We start from the raw sequence: 15,873 nt of genomic DNA, 5'->3' as shown, positions 1-15,873 counted from the left end.
GGATTGATGCTTAGGAAGGTAGTCTAAATTAGTATTGAGGGTTGATATGATTGTGTTTTTTGCTATTTTTAATCTATTTTTTGGGTGATTTTTGTATGATTTGAATGATGATTGATTGGCTTGGAAGTTTTTGAGAGAGTTTTGGATAAATTAAATAGGTTCGAGAAGCTCATGATGTTTTTTAATGGAGATATGATGTGCTGAAAGGTACTGCTGAGTGTCTAATAGGTTTTAATTGGTTCTATTTAGCTTCTATTTAGTTCTAATTTCTTTTTGTATGAGAGGTTAGAATGATGATTGATAGAGTTTAAGAGTTTTTGGAAGCTTATTGAATGATTCTTGATGGTTTTGAATGGTTTTAGTTGGGCTAAATGCTTTCTGATGACCTTTTGTATGGTACTATAGACTCTTTGTAGAGCTTCTGTAGAGCCTCTGTCTCTGTTTTGTTTTTGCTCTATATGCCTCTTTAAGTGCTCTATTGGATGAATGTGTATCTTGGGGAAGTTTTCTAATCTTGGGAATATATGAATACAAGTTCAAAATAGCTCAAAGAAGTGGAAAAAGTAGCTACTAAAGACTCAAGTAAAGGCTGAAGTGATAGTGACATTGTTGAGCTACGAAAGGACATTGTAATGGCTCTGTTGACCTTTCATATCAGACATGTCTTTTGGGAGGGGTATCCACGACCAAAGAGAGATTATAGATTATTATTCTTCATTATTACAATGTACTATTGAGAGATATCATATGTGAGAGAGATAGAGAGTGAGACATAGCCAATTTTCCATGCTAAAAACAATGTATCTATGAGTGAGAGATCATGAGAGAGACTATGAAGATGATAAAAGATGAAATCTATGTGATGATTTCCATTCAACATGGATCATTTCTTTGTATTCTTCTATTCTTTTGATGAATAATATAAATAATGTGTTGAAGTTTTGTTGTGATAAATCCGTGGGAGAATTATTATATGATGCTGCATGAAGATTTAAGAAGATTGGTGTTGTTTTTCTTCTTGTGGTTGATTAAAATATGAAAAACATGCTTGTTGATGTTACAATATAGATTTTTTTGCAGTAGATTCTTAATTTTCTTGGTGTCTCTCTTGGGGCTCTATGTCTTTGGTGTGCAACCGAGAAAAACTACCATTAACAAGCACCAATAGAGGTTGAAAATGGAAGAAGTGGCATTGTGTTGAAGAAGAAGAAAAGCAATGGAAGATTGGAGAATTACTAAAAGTGCTGAAGAATTGGATATCTTCATTGCTAAAGCCACTTTTTTTAAGAATTACATCCCTCAATGGCAAAAGCATGTCACTATCTTGATGCGGGATCTATGCCACACTCTGATTCCACTATCCTTTGAAGCTATAGAAAGTTGTATTACAATAGCTAATAGTTTTTCACGAAACTAAAAAGAGAAGAAAAAATAAAGAGAATGACCATCCATGGGAGATTTGGCCTTCATTGAAGAATTTCAAAAACTCCAATAGTCACAATGTGTGACCGACCTTCCCTTTATTCCAATGTCACACTGAAAGAATAAAGAATGAAGTGATATTGATGGGCATCCCTCACCTACAGTGTGCAGGTGCGAGTACTATCAGTGTAGTAATACATGGGCGGCTAGGCATAAGTTCCTTTACCCCCAACAACCTCCCACTTAAAGGTGAATGTGCCTTGAGTGAAGAGGGAATAAGATAAAAGTGACAAATTACAATGTGTACATAGAGTATAATAGGATGAGGAATAAAGGTCATCTCATCCAACACCCATCAACTTCCTAAGGAAGTCAAAACACTCTACTGAGAGACTTTTCATACATAGACTTGCATGAGTTTGGTTAGTTGAGATCTTGATAAGGTCAACTGACTTGTCCTCAATGACCTCTCTAATAAAGTGGTACTGCACCTCAACGTGCTTTGTCTTTGCATGGAAGAATGGATTCTTGGCTAATTGGATAGCACTCACAGAATCTGAATGCAGTGTAAAAACTATCGGTCATACTAAGGTCAACGGCCTAACCAGTGAGCCTCCTTGCAAGCCTCAATGGTTGCAACATGCTCAGTCTCAATGTACTAGAGATTGTCGTGCATTTTTGCACCTTGGGCATCCAATAAATAACACCCCCATCAAAGGTAAACACATAGCTAAAGGTGGATTTTATAATGTCTGCATGTCTTGCATAATTAGAGTCAATGTAACCCATGACTCCTATGTCCTGGCCATATAACATTGCACATATTTGTTGTGCCCTTCAAGTACCTCATGATACCTTTAATGGCATCCCAATGTCGTTTACTAGGTGTAGCCATATAGCGTGCCACAACTCCCACTGCAAAAGCTATGTTAGGACGAGTGACCATCATAGCATATATCAAACTGCCCACTATGGATGCATAAGGCTGAGATCAAGACTATCGCGAATTAGCTAGCATCCATTGGGACTGAGGTAGATGATGAAGATTTGGTAGCTTTCTTTTTACTCATTTGCAATGTGACAATCATGGCCACATTGCAAAATGAGTACTGGAAAAAGAAAGCTAATCAGAAGGGTAGACAATAGGGACACTATGCATCTTCTAACCATGTAGAGCATGTAACGTGCCCGCCCACTAACGATTGTCCAGGCATGTTTTTAGCAGTCCATCAAGAAACGAATCTAAGCATCGTTGCCCGGCACTCCCATGGAGTTCCAAGGTTTGTCGCCTAGGGTCTTCCAAGTCCACCTCACAACAGAACGTTCGGGCTGAATCCACTAGGATCAACCTAAAATCTGAGTTCCTAGTTGCCAAGGTCTCTTAATACCATTCTAGCATCAATCCGGGACATCCTACTTTACGCAGAGATACCCAAGCTAAAGCAGACCCATGCCGCACTTGGTTCAAAGAGAATGGGGAACAAGAGGGATGCACCGCTCAACCTCTTTGCCTATAGGGAATAGTCCCATTCCGGTCCTCTAAAACGGCATGAATCGGGTTCTAACTTACCATTACCTAAAGATTGTATGACTGTAGAGCTTTGTGAGAAGCCTCCCAATCTTCTGAGATCACTCTTCCGTAGGATGGACCCATCAGGGGTTCCGCCCACCCGCTTCCCTCAATAGGCATTCTTTAGTTATCTAATTAAGTCCTATCACATTTACATGTGACATTTAAAATCAGCTTCCTTAATTAAGCCTTTTAGGGAATAAGGTTCGTTTATGTAACTTACGGTACTTACATGAAAATAGCTCAAACTCGTTCATTAGAAGCAAACTTTATATTAGTATTTTAACTGAGATAAAAATCTTGTCCAAAAAGGACGTTTCCCACAATCCATAAGGATGCGTCTTATTTCTTCCAAGTTTTCACCCTTGCACTAGTAATAGGGCCTCGAGAATCCATCTCGAGTCATGTAGATTATTTGAGTAGGACCCGGAGGCATGGAATTTACAACTAGAGCCCCCCAGCATCCAAGCATCCTCCTACGTGCAAACTAATCCACAGAGAGACCTCTCGTGGCAGGTTCGGTCCACGTTCCCATTGCGATAATTTGGAACCCCCTTGGCTAGGGTTGGTGGCCATCCGGGGGTAGCTTGGTGCACCTTCCATGAATTCAACCTGATTCATTAAATTTCTTATGTGAACTTGGGTCATACATTTCTTTTACAAACAGTGATTCTAGATTTACAAGCACAAACAATAATGAAGGTGAGTGCTCAAGACATTTGCTAAGATGGAGTCCCCATCTTTGAATGCTTAGCGTTGCCCTTCTTGGGTCTTTATTGCCTTGGCGTCATTTTCCATTATCTTCTGAGGGGGGATAGAGAATACCCTCTATTCGACCTCACTCCTCTGTAATACGGGTGAGCAATTATGCTATAGTTTTGGATGGTAGGTTCCCTGAGTTACTAACCCTTGGTTCTTATCTTAAGGTCTCGGTCTAGAATTTTAATTGGTCAGTTGGTAGCCATTTTCCCACTTTAGAATTTTTCGAGGTTCTAAGTTTACCCTAGGGTTTCCTTCCCTCAAGATAGCAGGAACTTTTGTTCATTCCTCTCACAAGTCAAGTGTAAACTAAGCCCATTTACAATCCTTAAACAATTGCGAGCATAGAATGTAATGTGGGGAATGGTCATTCTTCTTGTCGATACGACATTCGAGTTTTCTTGTGTTAGCTTCTTTGAGATGTATGATATTTTGAAAATGATATACCCAAGAGTGTTTTGGACTCATCGAGGTTGGTTATTGGGATAGAGACCAAAGAGCATATTGACTCTAAGTCAAAATATGGTCATGATGACAATTTGACCTATTTACGATTCAATCTTAGTTGAGTCAAATTATATCCTAGCCTCACTTATCATGTAGGATTTCATTTACCAAACTAGCCCTTTCAATTAAGCTTAGCATTTCATATGTGCATCTTAGATCTACTTTTTAGATGCATCCCTATTATGTGGTGCAAATGAAGCTATCCATGATGCCATGCAAATCTAGATGCAAGTCCTTCTTGAGTTGATGATACAATGCATGATTCCCATTCATGAAAATTCCTTCTAGTGCATTTATGCAATTCATAAGGCATGACCTAAGTATCTAGGTGCGAGTGTACATGAGTTCATCATAAATGCAAGTTAATTTACTCCAATGGTCTATAGGGTGCAATTGATCTATACGGAATATTTATGTACATCGGCAATCTATGATGCATTTGTGAAAGTTCAAACCTAATACTTGGATTAATTACTACAACAACCCATAGATGCTTAATCTATTCGTGGCAATTCATGGTTATTAAGCCTTTTCAACTACCTTTCGAGTTATGCAAGTTACGCGATCCAAAGTATGACTTCTTCCTAATGATGTCCATGCTTAAATGTTCAATTCAAAGTACTAGACATGGTAGCAGAACCTGGTTTTGGAGTGTAATGTTCAATTCAAAGTACTAGACATGGTAGCAGAACCTGGTTTTGGAGTGTCGAATTAGCGTTTACGCCCAATAACCTGTTTGTGTTGACGGTGGCATCTTTGCCTGATTCTCTAGTCGCGGCTTTTCCATTGGAATGCGACCTTCACTCCGCTCGGAAGACTCCTTGGTGCCGGAGTTCCCTACGCCTTATCTTGAATTTCGTGATCTCCTTGTCAACTAGAGTTAGTCGATGGAGAGGTTACGGGAATCTTGATGGGGAGAGAGGGTACTCGAGCCTTTGCCCAAGAAAGGGATTGTTCTTGAGCCTCTTCTCTCTCTCTCTCTCTCTATGTTTTCCCTTCCCCCCCCTCTCTCTCTCTCTCTCTCTCTCTCTCCCTCCCTCCCTCCCTCCCTCCCTCCCTCCCTCCCTCTCTCTCTCTCTCTCTCTCTCTCTCTCTCTCTCTCTCTCTCTCTCAAGTTTGGCAACAGGGGGTGTAACATGCTTGTCTATCGGCTGTCTAAGCATGTTTTAGTGGTCCATCGAGAAATGAATCTAAGCGCACCGCTTGGCACTCCCATGGAATGTTCCAGGGTTTGTCACCTAGGGTTTTTCGAGTCCGCCTCCCAACGGAAAATTTGTGGTCGAAGCCACTAGGATCGATCTAAAATCTAGGTTCCTAGTTGTCAAGGTCTCCTCACAACACACTAGCATCGGGTTTTGGACATCCTACTTTACGCAGATATACCCAATCCAAAGCATATCCATACCACACTTGGTTCAAAGAGAATGAGAAACGAGAGGGATGTGCCACTCAACCTCTCTGCCCGTAGGGCATAGTCCCATTCCGGTCCCCTAAAATGGCATGAATCGAGTTCTAACTTAATAATATCTGAAGTCAAATGCCGATAAATCCTTGTGAGAAACCTCCCAGTTCTCTGAGACCACCCTTCCGTAGGACGAACCCATAGTTGATTCCGTCCACCTGCTTCCCTTAATAGCTTTAGTTTTCTAATTAGGTCTTACCACATTTATGTGTGACATTTAAAATCAGCTTCATTAATTAATCATTTTAGAGAACAGGGTTCGCTCGCGTAATTTATAGCACAGACACGAAAACGAAACAAGCAGTCCTTTTGACAAACAAGTTCCTATCTTCAAGTTAATCTTTGTCTCCTGCCCATACAGGAGAATTATGTATCCCTTCTATCCAACAGAAGTACCTGCTCCAAATCACATGGCACCAAAATTTCCATCCTTTATCTAGAATAGGATCTTCCAATGTCCTAGACGTTGGGCTCACGAGGATCTCCAACTCCATTCTGGACAGACAAGGGGTATCTAAAGGCTCCACCTAACCCACAAGCGGTCTAGGAGTGAGATGCCATTTTCGTGGTTCGCCTTTTCACCACTCGACCATCGGCCTGTGAATCGAGCAGTGCCCTCTTGGGGTAATCCGCGGTGCGATCTTGGAGATGATCCACCCTTGCAAAATATCCTTCCTTAATTAATCCAATTAAGAATCAAGCATAATCAAGGCAATCAGCCCTAATATCCTCTTCTAGGAAAACATTACTTTATTCCCCATGGCAACTTGTCATTACAGACCCCTACCATGCATTTCCCATCAACACAAGCCTTGGAATATCTATCCAAATCACAAAGCAACAATCAATTGATTGAAAGAAAAACATTTAGGGTGTTGTTCAATCAATCCAACAAACTAATTGTATTTTTCCCAAACAATACAAGAATGGACGCGATAATAATTCCATCGCATATTTGCTCTCCCCCTTGGGATCAAAGAGTGATTCTATGCAAAATTTACTTAATACTTGCATGCACAATTCTCAATGTTATTCTTTTTACGATTATGCTATTCATAACCCCTAATTGATTGCCCTATCCACGAATAAGCCATACACAACTAGTGCAATTAACTTCCCTTGATACATGCACTTTGCAAACTCCATCTTTTGAATATGTGTGAAGAGGTTTATCCCTTTCAAGGACTTATTCTCGTATGTCATAGCATGGGCCTAATGTATCTCATGTGAGAATCAAAGCAAGCATTTAACAATTTAGAAAATACATTACTTACGATCGGAACCGTAGTTGGATTGACAGTGATGCCTTTGCCCAAAGCTTTGTTGTCGGTTGTAGGATTGCCATCCGCACGTGACATTCTTTGCTTGGAGGCCATCGTCCACAAATAGGCTCAAGAGATTAAAAAGGCAGAATAGATTCGAGATGGAAGAGCGTAAGAGAAGATGGATAAGTGGAGGATCAAAATAGAGGGAATGGGGCTAACTCTCTTCCTTGTAGCCTCTCGGGGTGACTCCTCTCTCTCTCTCTCTCTCTCTCTCTGGGAGGGGTATCCTTCTCTCTACCTCTCTCTTGCAGACTCTCGGGGTCTCCTTATGCTCCCTTGTGCCTCCCCCATGCCTTATATTTATAATGAATTAGAGAGGAGGGACCTATTCTCGTATGTCATAGCATTGCCTTAATGGATCTCATGTGAGAATCAAAGCAAGCATCTAACAATTCAAAAAATACATTACTTATGATCGGAACCGCAGTTGAATTGGTAGTGATGCCTTCGCCCAAAGCTTCGTTGTCGGTTGTAGGATCGCCATCCGCATGGGACATTCTTTGCTTGGAGGCCATCGTCTGCAAATAGACTCAAGAGATTAAGAAGGCTAAATAGATTCGAGATGGGAGAGCGTAAGAGAAGATGGGTAAGTCGAGGATCAAAATAGAGGGAATTGGGCTAACTCTCTTCCTTGCAGCCTCTCTCTCTCTCTCTCTCTCTCTCTCTCTCTTTCAAGCTCTCCCTCACAATCTCTTGGAGGGGTATCCTTCTCTCTACCTCTCTCTCATAGACTCTCGGGGTCTCCTTATGCTCCCTTGTGCCTCCCCATGCCTCATATTTATAATGAATTAGAGAGGAGGGGATAAGGCTGAGAACAAGAGTGGAGGGGCTCTTGGAAGACTCGGTGATTTGATGCTTAGATCATAAATCTGATGGTTACATTGGCTCCAAAAGGGGGGTAAAACCCCTAGACACTTGAATAGAAAGCTCTCAGTTCACTCCTTCTTCTTTTCTCTATTCGAAGTGCTGTCTACTGCCTATAGACTACGATCACGATGCACACAATTTTGCCAGTAACTTTTCTTTATTTTTCTTTATATAAAATCTCCAAAACTAACTAAAACATCACTTGTTTTTTCTTTTAAATGACTTTTAGTTCTATCTTTTTAGGATAATATCTAAAATATACTAGTTTTTTTCCCCAAAAATCTAATATCTTTGGACCATCCAAACTATACACATTAATACTAATGATTAATATGGCTCATAAGTCTCGTTCACATTGTAACTTTTGTGAAGGGAGGCTACGGTCCTTGTCAATCCAAGAAAAATGTTGGATTACGACTCTCGATTTATTTTAAAATATATTTTAATTAAATATTTTTAAGTTATTAATATTAGTTAGTTTTTACCTTAGTTAGTCTTTAGTTAGTAACCTTACTAACTTATTAATTGACTAACTAACTTTCGAACTAACCAGCTAACTTTTATTGCATGGAAATATTACACGAGGAAATAAGAATAGTGTGTGTATTTCTTAAAGGGGGGGGGGAGAGATTTATAAGGGAAGAAGGGTAATAGTTAGGGAAAAAGGAAGAGAAAATTATTTTCCTCCTCTTAAGGCAAGGGGCGGGGGGGGGGGGGGGGGATTGGATTAAAGGGGTGAGGTGGGTTATAATTGGGGGGAAAGCACTGCAACAAGGGCCCCTTAGCTCCACTCCAATTGCATGTGCACTGGTCGCCATGCGGGCTAAAGAGGAGGGATAGTGGGGGGGTTGGAGGTGGCACACGTGTGCCCCTCCCCCCATCGAAATCATCGTCATCATCACCCCGTGATCCTCAATAGCTCTACTGCCCACCATGTCACTCCTTTTGTCATCGTATCCTCCTCCTCCACCCCCTCAATTGCCGTTTAGCCTCCCGACGACTCATAGATCAAGTCCCCCTCCCTCTGCCAACCGACGGCATTGACAGGGAAGGGGAAACTTAATTTTTTTTAAAAAATCTCTTTTAATAAATTAACAAGGGGGGGAGAATCTTACGGTGGTGGAATATTACAAAGCCTGAGACTAGTGAGACACTATTTGCTACAACTTACATATGCAACAAAGGCAAGCAGCAAGGAAAGTCTGATGATGATTGGTATATAGATTCTGGTGCCTCAAATCACATGGCACCACATGGTGAGTGGTTTGATGAGCTGAAAATAGGTACTAATGGCTATATATGTATTGGAGATGATTCTCAACATGACAGAGCACACACAAGGATTGTTTCCTTGGTTATGCTTGATGGTAGGAAAAAGCACTTACATGATAGCATATACCATCGATCACCAAGAATCTATTATTTGTAGGTCAGATGGTTGAGTAGAACCTACAAGTACGATTCAATAGAGATGGCTACTTCATAGAGGAATAAGGCAGAGGCTGTAGATTGGTTGCTAAAGGCCAAAAACATAGTAGGATGTTTACATTGGGGATACAAACATACCTGAATTGAATGTTGCTATGTTTGCTCATGATGGGACAAGTATCTGAGTCATTGATCCATGGCATAAATCGATTGGACATATAAATGTCCAAAAGCTGAAAAATATGCAGTATAAGGAGCTTGTTATAGGGCTATGAAGGTTTAAGTATACTGATTTGGGACATAAATGCTCAACATGTTAGTTTGGGAAACAAGCAAGATTTCCATTTGCCAAGAATACATGAAATAGCAGTAGATCTTTACAAATTATGATATCAGATGTCTAGGGACTCACTCATAACATATCACTTGGTGGGTCTAGATACTATGTGACTTTTGTGGATTACTATAGTAGGTACACATGTATAGACATCTTAAAGCATAAAGATGAGGTGTTGGAAAGCTTTATGGATTTTAAAGCTCATGTTGAAAAAGAGCTTAACTGTTATGTCTCATGCTTACGGTCTGATGCTGGTGGAGAGTATGTCTCAAAGGAGTTTGACAGATACTTGGCAAAGCATGGGATCAAGAGGCAATGGACTTGTAACGATACTCCATAGCAGAACGGAGTTGTTGAAATAAAGAACACAATGATTCAAGGGCTATGTTGAATGAGAAGGATATGCTTTTGTCTTATTGGACTAAAGTAGCACGTATGGGTATCTATGTTATGAATAGAATACATATAGCAGGAATATAGAAAAATACACCTTATGAGAAATTGTATGGATACAAGCATGACATATGACATCTGAAAGTATTTGGTAGTATTGCCTACGTTCATGTTCCAGATGACAAATGGAAGAAACTTGACCCTAAACGCAATGGAGTGTGTTTTTATTATATACTCACAGAAAAGAAAGGCATATAAGTGCATTGTTTTGACTGCATGAGAGATACTACTCAATCGTGATGTCATATTTGATAAGTTAGCATCTTAGTATGGTGCTAAGCAGGCTATAGTAAATGATGACACTTCACTAGGCACTTCTTCTATCAGTGGACCTACTCAAGATACATCTGGCAATGTAAGTCCTTGGACATGCAGGCTACGCAGCCATGGCTCTCCATTCACTGACATGGATATATCAATGAGGGAGGGAGATAAAGGAAAGGAGAAGGTATGCGATGATATTACAAGTCCATTAACTTCAGGTTATGACTCTTTTGAGAGTCTTGACAATGAGTTTGGTGTACCTACAATGGTTACACCTGGAGTTAAGTAGAGATATGTATTGCATCATGATAGAGTGGAATCTAGTTTGCCTCCATTTTGCAGAGATTGCAGAGAGAAAGGAAGTATGTGGATAGGCTTACCTATAGTGGATACTCGGTGAAACATTATGCATACATGATAGAGGTGTAGAAATACAAAGATCCTATATCTTTTGTGGAAGCAGTTAAGGATGAGAATTGGTGCAAGGCTCTGGATGATGAATATGAGACTTTTCTGAAAATAGAACGTGAGATTTGGTTGAGTTGCTTGAGAGAAAAATGCCTATTGGATGCAAGTGGGTTTATAAAGTAAAATGTAAGTCTAATTGCGCACTAGGAAGGTACAACTCTAGATTGGTAGTGAAAGGATATGCCAAGTAGTATGGGTTGGATTATGAGGAAAATTTCAGTCCAATTACTAAGATGGAAACTATACTGACTATTACAACATTGGTTGCATCCAAATGCTGGAATCTCAAGCTGTATTGTGATAACATGAGCAGTGTGCTCATGGCAAGCAATCCAATTTATCATGCTAGGTCAAAGCACATAGAGGTACATTACCATTTCATTAGGGAAATGGTGATTGGAGGTAGGATAGATCTCATACATGTGAAGACTGAAGGCCAAGTGGAAGATATCTTTACCAAATCCCTTGGTAGAGATAAGTTCACCCATTTTAGATCGCTACTTGGGATACAAGAAGTGACTTGAGCTTGAGGGTGAGTGTTGAGATATTCAAGCTCAGTCTACCTACTACCTACAGACATGGCAGTCAGGCATGTGTAGCTATTAATTATGTGTGTGTCTTGAATAAGTTAATAGCTGGCTTAACTAGAGTTAGAGAGTTAGTTAGTGGTTGGTCACTAGACCTAAGTTAGATGTACTTTGTACTTTTGAGTGTGATAATAATGAACAAGAACATTGAGAGCTAACTACTCTCTGTTGCCTCTCTCTCTCTCTCTCTCTCTCTCTCTCTCTCTCTCCCCTAACACCTCCTACTCCCATACATCCAGTTAGATAGCTACTAGATCCCATGAACATGATGTTAGACAAAATGTACAGGCTTCTCAGCCTGCTTTGAGATGCTCTACTAGAGCTACATGTCCTCCTAAGCAGTTTGAGTCCTCCATTGATTGTGTGATGGTGACAAATATAGGTGAGTCTCTCACTTATGATGAGGCCATGCACGGTGGTGATAGTCACTCTCGGGAGAGGGCCATGCAATCATAGTTTGTTGACTCTTTACAAAAAAATCATACATGGGAGTTGGTTCCTTTGCTTGGAGGAATGCATGCATGGGTTTTAAACAGGAGCATGGTGTTGACTTTGAGGAAGTATTTTCTCCTATAGTCAAGATGACTACCCTACATTTGGTACTAGCATTAGTTGCTCAAATAGTAGATTTGGACCTTTATTAGATGGATGTTAAGATATCTTTCTTACATGGGGACTTGCATGAGAAGATTTATAAAACTTCACATATTCTTGGGATGCGCATTACGCATGATCACTCTCAGGGGCTTCTTTACTTGTCACAAAAGGAGTATATCTAGAAGGTCCTTGAGCAATTTTATATGCAGGATGATGTTAACCTTATTCAAACCACTATTGGAAAAAAGGATATGCCTTGATATCCCTAATAATGGGATAATGTTTACTTGTCACAACAAGGAGGACAAGTCATTGAATGTAGAGATCCATAGAAAGTACATTCTTAGAGGTAATGTTGTAGGCTATATGAAGATGATGTGAGATGAGGAGCCTAAGAAATATTAGCTTCCATTCACAATGCCTTCATTAAAGAAGGAATAGAACTAGAAGAGCTTGAAAATACATACAAGAAAGTTCATGCAAGCATTCATGCTAACACATCAATTAGACACACTAAAAAGCATGTGCCTTCTAAGAGGAAGAGCTATAAGATGAAGAAACTTATGTACGAAGAGAGAAAATCAAACCTGATAAGTGAACTCAATGCTCTACTTTGTCACCCACTATTTGAGTTATGTTATCAGTCCTTTCAACAATTTTCCATCTCTGCAACTCTATGTATTCAATGTGGTCTGAATTAGATAGTGTTTGACTCCCTGCAAATCTAGTACACTTTGCATAGGACAATTTCAGACCTTAGATTTATGACAATAAGTTACCTACAATAATATATGTCATAACAACCATATTCAATAGCAGGCTAAGTAGGTTTCATTCACTACATGTAGGACATATATGTATGTTCTCAAAACCATTTATGGCTTATAGTCTATAATTTCTAGCATCAATTCTCTGTGTAAAATTGAAGCAATTTTAGGCAACAAACATCCTCAAATCACATTATACATGTGTCATGACTCGTAGAGAACAATACATGATCACATAGGCATAAATGCTTGCTCAAATTTCAATAACTATAATAGATAGTTTTCAAACAGTTCAATGCTGTAACCAGCAATAAATTCCCTATGTAATCTGACTTATTTTTAGCTGAAAATAACCTCAAAACATCATGTACCATAACCCTGGGGATTCAATGCAGGTACATACAAGCATCAATAGTGGTGTATATGACCAGTAGTAATGCCAAACAAGCTTCTTAGGCTATAAACAACTAGCCCATTGTATATCTAGTAGATAATTCAGTCTAGTTCTAAAGTATTTCCAGCCCACAACATCCAAAGAACATCCACATCACATCCCCAATACGTGTATGTTAACGGTATTTTGAGAAGGCAAATTGAAAGTGCAAGTGTTGAAAGTGTAAGTGCCAAATCCCTTTTTTTGTGGATATTTATTTTGTGGAGCTTTAGTGTATTATTTTGGGCACTTTTGTATCATGGACATCATCAAAATATCATGGACGTATTATTTTGTGAGAGCTACCATGTAGATTGTATTTATCACCTGCAGTTGTATTTGTCGCACTCACAAGTTGTGTGTGGGTTGCACACATGTTTGTGATTATATTAGCATAGGCTTGGTCTATTTAGGCTAAGGTACAAGCATGCTTTAAGGATTGACTAGCCTAGAGCCCACTAAATGGGTAAAATGCCAAAAAGAGGGTGTAAGTCCTAATTCGTAGTTGTGGAAACCCTAAACGCAAAAGTGGTGCAAACTCTAACCCTAACCCTAAAAGAGAGGGGCCCAACCCTAACCCTAAATCTGTGTCTATGTAAGGGTGGGAGGTCTCAATTTTATTCACCCTTTTAGCACATCCATGCTGCGGAAGCTCTATCAGTGTGACTACTCAAGCTTTCTATTCTATTTCTCCATTCTATCATCTTGCTTCCATTGCGTTGAGAGTGACTAAGAGTGAGAGAGTGAGAGGTGTGTTGAGTGAGGGATTAAGGGAAGGTGAAGCTCTTCATTGTCTTCTTGCTTTTCTCTTCTTCTCTACTAGCTTGTCAACTCATTAGTTTGCTTGGTGGTGGATGAGAAGGAGCGACGACATCAGATCGTGGTGATCGTGGTCGTGGAACCATCTTCCAGCCTTCAAGTCATCAAACACAAGAAGGTAAGTTAGGTGAGTTCACTACAACTTGAGCTAGTCTTATGTTTTTTTTGCTTTCTTGGGTTGGAGAGGAGGGTGCTTGGTTAGTTAGAGCGGAGTGTGAGAGACAAGGTGAGAGATTGTCGCCAAAGTGAGTTGCAGCTTCTGAAACAATAGAAGTCTGTCGAAAGTCCCGACTGTTGGTGCATTTTGCTCAACATTTTGGTTCCATTTCCGGGACCTAGGACAGTGCAACCACTGAGGTTCACACACTCCCACCATGTGGCGGAATAGGAGGCTTGTGCATGGGCATGGATGGGATTGATGGGGTATTGATTGTCTACGTTTGTGGCTAGCATTCCAAAACCCATGTGGCTAGGTTAGGAAGGACAAATCGGAAGGAACTAGTTTGTTGGATTGAGATTGAAATAGGGTAGAGTAGAAGAAAAATGCAGAAACACAAACTCAAAAATACAAAAACACAAAACAAAACACAAAACTCAAAACTCAAATGCAAAACACAAAATACAAGCTCAAGCCCTTCTTGTTGGATATCTTTTGTGGTAATGTAGGGTCTGAAAGGTTCATCTTGTGTGGCTTTGTCATTAGTTGTATGCATTCATGATCACAACCTAACCCAATGTATAGCTTGCATTGCACTCTTCTTGGTTGATAAGCTTCTAGCTGTCAAAGGATGGTCAAAAGAAGGATAAGATGAAGGTAATGAAGAAGTAGAAGAGATTAAGCAGTAGATGGAGAAAGAGAGGAGAAGAGAAGAAGCATACGAAGAAGAGTAGGAAGAGAAGAAGAACATGTGTTAGTGGAAAAAGAAGGGAGAGGAAAGAGACAAGCAAAAGAAGAAGGGAAGAAGTGTAGAAAGATGAAGAGAGTAATAGAAGAAGAAGAAGAGAAGGAGAAGTGAAGAAAAGAAGAGGAAGAGGAAGTCAGTGAAGGGCAAAGAGAGAGTGATATATATATATATATATATATATATATATATTATCCCTCTACTGGGGCGACATTTATCAACTGGTTTTTGTGTTGTTTTGTGGGAGAGAAGACATAGCTGCTAGTGGCATCATCATCATGGCTATGTAGCAATTGCAGCTGCATTGGCTACATTTTGGGTGGTGTTGCATTGGGGTACTTGCTGGCGACTCACAACAGGCGGCGCTGTTGGAGGCATGTACGTGTTTTTGTACCCTTCATTTTTTGTTCTATTTTAAAGTTTCTTTTCTTTTTTACCTTGATTCACACCCATTAGCCGACATTCATGCTCACTTAACACACACTTAACACATTAATTGCACTCTTATCCTGTCTCATAATTGTACTTCCACACAAACCTTCTCACCCACCTTCTATCCCACATCACCATAATGCACCCATAACTACGGAAACGCACAAAAACACACACATTCTCACAAACACAACCACAACACCATATTCACATACACATTCACTTGCTTGCATTCACACACATCTATCTATGCACCCCCCACACCCTACATCTACCCACATCCTCACTAGACACACTTATTCACTCACCATACTCACACACACACACCTTCTTTTCACACACAATGACACATGTGTGCACCACATGCACCACACACTGACATAAATACATACACAAAAACCTTTACACACAAAGCATGTACATCACACACTAACACACAACACCCACTTACACATAAAAACCCTCATTTCCACA

Source organism: Lygodium microphyllum, chromosome 9 (genome assembly GCF_053477565.2).
Source record: "Lygodium microphyllum isolate KBCC chromosome 9, Lygodium_microphyllum_v1.1.10, whole genome shotgun sequence".
In the NCBI taxonomy this organism is placed as follows: domain Eukaryota; kingdom Viridiplantae; phylum Streptophyta; class Polypodiopsida; order Schizaeales; family Lygodiaceae; genus Lygodium; species Lygodium microphyllum.
Note: the sequence above shows the minus strand (reverse complement) of the source record.